Raw genomic sequence first — 7,468 nt, forward strand, 5'->3', positions numbered from 1 at the left:
GTGCACCCCCAGCCTCACCCCATGTTCCTGCTACCACCTGTGTCTTTTTCCCAATAAAATGCCTATTTTGTTGGAAGCAGGTCTTTTTTTTTGCCCATAAATTGAAATTATTTCTTCTTCTTTTTAGTTTTTTTAAATTATTTTTATTGTTTACAACAGAGATATAATTCTTTTTTATATTTATTTATTTTCCCTTTTGTTGCCTTATTATTGTTGTAGTTATTATTATTGTAATTGATGTTGCCATTGTTGGATAGGACAGAGAGAAATGGAGAGAGGAGGGGAGGACAGAGATGGGGAGAGAAAGACAGACACCTATAGACCTGCTTCACTGCCTGTGAAGTGACGCCCCTGCAAGTAGGGAGCCGGGGGCTCGAACCGGGATCTTTGAGCTTCGTGCCACTTACACTTAACCCGCTGCGCTACCGCCTGACTCCCAACAGAGATATAATTCCACACCATTACCACTACCAGAGTTCTGTGTCCCTATTCCCTCTACTGGAAACTGCAATAGTTTTCCCAAGGTTACAGATATGGGTTGACTATTTTCTTTCCTCTTTTTTTATAGAATAGGAACAGAGAAGAAGGAAAAATAGAGAGGAGGAGAGACAGACAGACACCTGCTGACCTGCTTCACCGCTTGTGAAGTGACCCTCCTGAAGGTGGGAAGCCTGGGGCTTGAACCGGAATCCTTGAATGGGTCCTTTGTATTATGTACATTTAACCCACTGTGCTACCGTCTGACCCCTGACGGTTATTTCTGTAACTATCTATATTTATATATACGCTTGCCTACTTTTTTTTTTTTCTATAGCCCTGCCTTCTCTTCATTTCCAAGTCACACCTATACCTGTCTCTACTTCCTTTTTTCCTCTTTTCACTCTGGGTCCTGATGGAATCCGAGTTCAGAGCCCTCTGACCATCTGCCCCCAACATTTCTCCACCTCTGGGAGTATGGACCAAAATTATTTTGGGGGTAGTTTAGGTAGAAGGTCTGACTTCTATCATTGCTTCTCTGCTGGACATGAACGTTGGCAGGTGGGTCCATCCCCCACGTCCCCCCCAACCTGTTTCTGTCTTTCCCTAGTGGAGTAGGGCCCTGCAGAGGTGAGGTTCTGGAACAGATTGATGAGGTCATCTGCCAAAGGAAGTCAGGATGGAATCATGGTAACATCTGAAACTTGGTGGGTGAAAGGTGGTAAGATATAAAGCAAGCCAAAATGTTGAATGAAAGGAACAAAAAAAGTAGGAGTAGAGTAGATGAGAATAGGGATCTGAGGGTGGGAAGAAGCTAGGAAGTCCGTTTCAGGTACGTTCCTCGGGGCCCATGACCTTAGTGATTTTGGAAGCAGCTCTTCCCCACCCCACCCCCATTCTGATGTCTGTGCACTTAACCACCATGGCATAACATATTACAGAAAAAAAAACAAAAACAAAAACAGTGATTAGCTTAGCAGTGTCCCATTCAGACACTTAAGTTCTTTAAGACCACAAACAGTTCATTATTCATTTTTGTACTCTCAGCAAATACCCCAGGATGGTACATGACAAACACTAGCTCTTCAGACATGCCCCAACTCTCCCCCACCACCACTCCGTAAGCCCTTTAACATGTAATCACTGCATGAGATGGACATAGACAGGAAGGAAGAAATGAAGGCGGGGGTGCGAAAATGAGAGAGAGAGAAATAAAGACAGACAGAAAGAAAGAAAGAGAAAGAAGGAAGAAAGGAAAGAAATAAAGAAAGGAAGGAAAGAAGGGAGGAAAGGAATAAAGAGAAAGAAAAAAGAAGGAAGGAAAGAAAGAAGGGAGAGAGGGAGGGAGGGAGGGAGGGAGGGAGGGAGGAAGGATACAAGGGAGGTGTATCTACAACAGTAGTACATAGGGTTTGCTTGCAGGAAGTTCAAGGTTTGATCCCCAGCACTGCCAGTAGGGCACTGCCAATAGCCAGAGCCAATGCTGATTTGGTCCAAGAGAAAAAAAAAATAAGTAAGTAAAGATCATAAACTGTCAGGGAAGAGACTTGCAGCTTCACCTTCCTGTGCCATACACATACTCACAGCAGGGCTGAACTTGTCTCCAGATCCTCATAGGTATGGCTGCAAATGCCCGGTGAGGAGTTCCCTCAAAGTGACGCCTGCTGTGATCTGGGCTTTGTGTCAACTTGTCATGTACTTCCTGTGCTTCTTCCTGGGCTCAGGCTGGGATGGTCCTGCACTGGTGCCTGGATCTTCACCTCCTCGTTCATCTCTTCTCCATGCTTGACTTCCCCGTGACTTGAGATGTGACAGAGAGTTGAGCCCCTGTTTCTGACCTACAGTGAACACTGGTGGGAGCAGACACAAACCTGGGTTGTTTAAAAAAATATTAACGCTGAGGAGACCAGGCAGTGATACCCCTGGTTGAGCGCACACATCACAATGCACAAGGACCCAGGTTCAATCCCCTGATCCCCACTTGTAGGGGGAAAGCTTCACGAGTGGTGAAGTAGAGCTGGAGATGTCTCTGTGTCTCTCTGCCTCTCTCCCTCCCCCCTTCTCAATTTCTCTCTGTCTCTATCCAAAAACAAGTAATAATAAACGAGTTAAAAAATATTAACTCTGGAAGGTGAGGGTCCAGGGGAATAGCTCACTTGGTAGAGTGTGTGCTTTATGTCGTGTAAGAGATCCTGGGTTCCACACATGGGCAGCCTGGGGGAGCTCCATAGATGGCAGAATGGTGCTGTGGCACCTCCCTTTGTATTCCTGTCCATCTGTCCCTCTCTCTGGCTCTCTCCCACACCCACCTCATTCTCTTTCCTAGGAAATAAGGAATGAAAATAATTATAGGGTTGGGGAGGGGGTAAGCAGTGACATATCTCCTTAAGGGCACACACGCTACCAAGTGAAGCCTGGCTGAGCCCCCTGTCCCCACCTGTAGTAGGGGCACTTCACAAACAGTGAAGGTCTGCAGGTGTCTCTCTGTCTCTCTCCCTCTCTATCTCCTCTCCCCCTTTCAATTTCTCTCAGTCTTGTCAAATGGAACAAGAAGGGAAAAAGAAAAAAAGATAGGGGTAGATAAGCATAATGGTTATGCAAAGAGACTCTCCTGCCTGAGGCTCTGAAATCCCAGGTTCAATCCCCAGCACCACCATAAACCACAGCTGAGCAGGGTTCTGGCAAAACAAACAAACAGACATCGAGTAGGGTCCACAGATCACTCAGCAGTGGCATGATGCATGCTTGAGGCCCTGGGTTCATTCCCAGGGCCCACATCAAAACAGATGAAGAAAGAGCAGACAAATTAATCGGTCCAATAGTGTCATAATCTGCGCCGACTCAGCTGCTCCTGGAAGTGTCCAGTGGTGTGATTCTGGGTGAATTACTCCTCACAATTTCTGGATGTCTCTATACAATAAGTAAATAAAGATTTTTTTAAAAAAGTTTTATTATCATCATCTTATCTATTCGATAGAGACAGCCAGATCAAAAGGGAAGGAGGAGATACAAGAAAGGCAGACAGAGAGAGAGAGACCTGCAGTCCTACTTCACCACTTGTGAACCCCCCCCAGCACCTGCAGGTGGGGCCCAGGCCCTATGACATGAATCCTTGCACGTTGTAACAGGTGCACTTGACCAGGTGTGTCACCACCTGGGTCCCTCAAGACGTAGTTTGATTTAGTACCTCCTGGCTTTATGCTTTTCCCTCTGTCTTCAGTCTTGACTAGTGAGAAGATTCATTTATGCATTTAACCAGATTCTTTTCCCCAGGGTGTAGCCTCCCTCCCCTTGCCACACCCCCCCCCCCGAGATAAATTAAGCACATTTAGGAATATGATCAGCTGATCAGCGTTGGCGGCCACTAGAGTACCATTCACCGCTTTGAAAGCAGCAGTTTACCCAATGGGACCCTGGCCGCGGAGGCGGTGAGCGCACATCTGTAAACGGGCTTTCTGCACAGCCAGGGACACGCTCTCAACATTCTCCTTGGACTTGTGCACAACCGAGAGTGGAAAATGGGGAGCATGAGGCCCCCAAGCTGCCCTTCTGTTCCCATCATGCTCTCAGGCTGCACTGCTGTGTCAGTGGAAGCCAAGCCAAGGCAAATCAGTGAAGGAGAAGAACTCAGCTCCCCAGAGCCTGCCACTGCCACTTCCCTTAGTTAGAGCTACTTCCTTTGGAGAGTTTCACCCCTTCTCCCTCCAAAAAAAAAAAAAAAAGCAAAACCCTGCTCCTCCCATCCCCTTCATTACTGCCTGCTCAGCTCAAGGCCTTTTTCTGGACAACATTCCAGACTGAGTCATGCTTTAGTCCCACAGGGTGGGGGAAATTGCATAATGGTTATGCAAAGAGACTCTCATGCCTGAGCTTCCAAGGTCCTAGGTTCAATCCCCCATGCCACCATAAGCCAGAGTGGAGCAGTATTCTGGTAGTAATTTAAAATAAAGGTTAATAGAAAAGGAAAAAAAAAAAAACACATAGAATCACCTGCTCCCTCCCCCTCTCATCCTTACAGGATGAAGTTTGCGTTACGCACTCAGGCCCTTGATTTGGGCAGATCTGAGTCTGTTTTTTAATTTGCATATCTTATTTTCTTATCTATTTCTTTGATAGAGCAGAGAGAAATTAAGAGGAGAAGGGGAAATAGAGAGAAAGAAAGATAACTGCAGATCCGTTTCACCACTCATGAAGGCCGCCCCACCCCTTCCTGTCTCACAGGTAGGGACTGGGATCTCGAACTCAGGTCCTTGAACATTGTAATGTGCACTCAACCAGGTGCGCCAACGCTCAGCCCTGGCTCTGAGTTTGAATCTTGGAATCACCATTTCTTGGCCTTTTTCTACTCCTGTGCCCCCTCTGATGCATCTGTAAAGTAGACACGATTAAGAGGACCTCCCTAGTGATGTCACGGGGAAGTAGGAAAGAGAAATGATACGGGTGGAAGGTTCCTTAAGGAAGGCAGCACAGAATACATGGGAACTGCTCTTGCCACTTCACACCTACGGGATGTGAAACCCTTAAGTGCTATTGACATACGGATAAATTATGATAAACATATACATAATTCATCTGTATTTCAACTGTTAGAATAAACAAGCACCTTCAGGGCACTCCACATCCACAGAGTGTGTTCCAGGAGCACCAAGGTAGTAGCAGCACCTGGGAACGTGTTAAAGAGATTCAATCAGAAATTTAAGAGTCCAGTGCTGGCCTTTAACAAGCCCTCAAGGGAGACTCTGGCCCTTCCCTTTGGTTTCAGAGTCTCTGTTTCTTATTAGAGGAATACTTAGTTCCTTGTGTCTGTGGAGTGTTTTACATAGATTAATTGTTGCACGGTGCTTTTAAAACTCACAACAGCTCTGCGGAGGGGCAAGGGGGGATGTCTTATTTCTCTGTTTTCAACCTAACAGCGGAAAATTCTGTATCCCATCTGGCTGTTTCATTAACATCATGGGACTTTTGCTCGGGCATCTGATGGTTTAGAATAAAACCCAATCGGCCTCAGTCAATTTGCTTAGCTCCAGCCCCTTTTTAAGAAGTTAGTTTAGGTGGTCTGGGAGGTAACGCAGTAGATAAAGCACTGGACTCTCAAGCATGAGGTCCTGAATTCGATCCCCAGCAGTACTTGTACCAGAGTGATGTCTGGCTCCTTCTCTTTCTCTTCTCCTTTCTCATTAATAAATAAATAAATAAAATCTTTAAAAAAAATGAAGAAGTTATTTTAGGAATAGACATGCAACTTGGCCTGTCCAACAAGTGTTATTTGAAAGTCTATACAGCGGGTCTCTCTTTCTCTCTCTCCCTCTCCCTCTCCCTCTCCCTCTCCCTCTCCCTCTCCCTCTCCCTCTCCCTTCCCCACCAAAGGAAAAAGGGCAAGAGTGTCCCTCTTTTTTTAAAAAAAATATTTATTTTATTTATTTATTCCCTTTTGTTGCCCTTGTTGTTTTATTGTTGTAGTTATTATTGTTGTTGTCATTGTTGGATAGGACAGAGAGAAATGGAGAGAGGAGGGGAAGACAGAGAGGAGGAGAGAAAGATAGACACCTGCAGACCTGCTTCACCGCCTGTGAAGCGAATCCCCTGCAGGTGGGGAGCCAGGGTTCGAACCAGGATCCTTATGCCGGTCCTTGTGCTTTGCGCCACCTGTGCTTAACCCGCTGCGCTACAGCCGGACTCCCCCCCCCTTTTTTTTTTTTTTTTTCCTGCTGAACCTGATTCCTAGAACAGCTGCAGCCAGTTTTGTCTCCATGAGGAAGGAAGCAGGAGAGGCCAAGTACCTTCCAATCCTCTGCTTTCTATAGTAGGCAATTAGATGGGCAACTTCTCCAGAGCAACACAGATTTTCTTAAAACAATATTTATTGATTATTATAAAATAGAGGCAGAGAGAAGGCAAGAGAGCAGGGGCAGGTAGAAAGGGAGAGAGACAGAGAGACACCCGTAGCCCTGCTTCACGAAGCATGAAGCCTTTCCCCTACAGGTGGGGACCAGGGACTTGAACCTGGGTTCTTGCTCACCGTAGTGTGTGCACTTAACAAGGTGCACCACCACCCGGCCCCCCAACAGATTTTTTTTTTTTAGAAAGTAGTTGTAGGACTATAATGAATTGGAGGCTGCTGAGTGACAAGGTACAGTTTTTTGGTCATGTCACCACAGAAGGAATGGGTAACAGCTGCATCTACCCAAGGCTTTATTTTCTATTTTCTTTATTATAACAACATGTTCTTGGCAAAAACAATGTATATATATATATATATATTTGCAGATCTACCTTTTGGATGTGAAGCCAGTGTCAAACGACAATGTTTTTGGCTCTGTAACGCTTCCCAGCCTGATGAATGTGTCCAATATGTTCCAGTGACTCATCTGCAGGGCTAGTGTTGCTTGTTTTCCTCCTCAACTCTGACAACCCCTTGGTTCTACACAGTGATCCCCGCCCCCAGCTCTCCATAGGCATCAATAATGAGCTTAAGCATTATGGAATCTCAACCGCCCATTGAATAATCTGATAAGTTTTTCTCGGATGCCATGTACCCTGGTCACCGGCAATAGATTAAAGGGATAGAGAAATAACAGGCAAGTGAAATATTTACCCTTTTCCTTTCCCAATGAATGAGCTCATCCAAGAGTCAGGAAACAAACTGGGGAATTGTGGGATGGTGTTTTCATTGTTTTCTGTGTCTAGAAGATCCTTAAAAACTATGTAGGGTTTTTGATGGCAGAGGCTGGTCCCTGAAATAGTATAGATATTCTTTTTTTTTCCTCCAGGGTTGTCGTTGGAGCTCTGTGCTGGAACTATGAATCCACTGCTCCTGAAAGCCATTTTTCATTTGCTTTTTAATTGCATAGGACAGAGAGAAATTGGCAGGGGAGAAGGAAATAGAAAGGTAGAGAGACAGAGAGACACCTGCAGATCTGCTTCACTGCTTGTGAAGTGACAACCCCTCCCTCCCCAAAGGGCTCCATCCGGGATTCTTGAGTGGGACCTT

This window comes from Erinaceus europaeus, chromosome 16 (assembly GCF_950295315.1).
Source record: "Erinaceus europaeus chromosome 16, mEriEur2.1, whole genome shotgun sequence".
NCBI classification, from domain to species: domain Eukaryota; kingdom Metazoa; phylum Chordata; class Mammalia; order Eulipotyphla; family Erinaceidae; genus Erinaceus; species Erinaceus europaeus.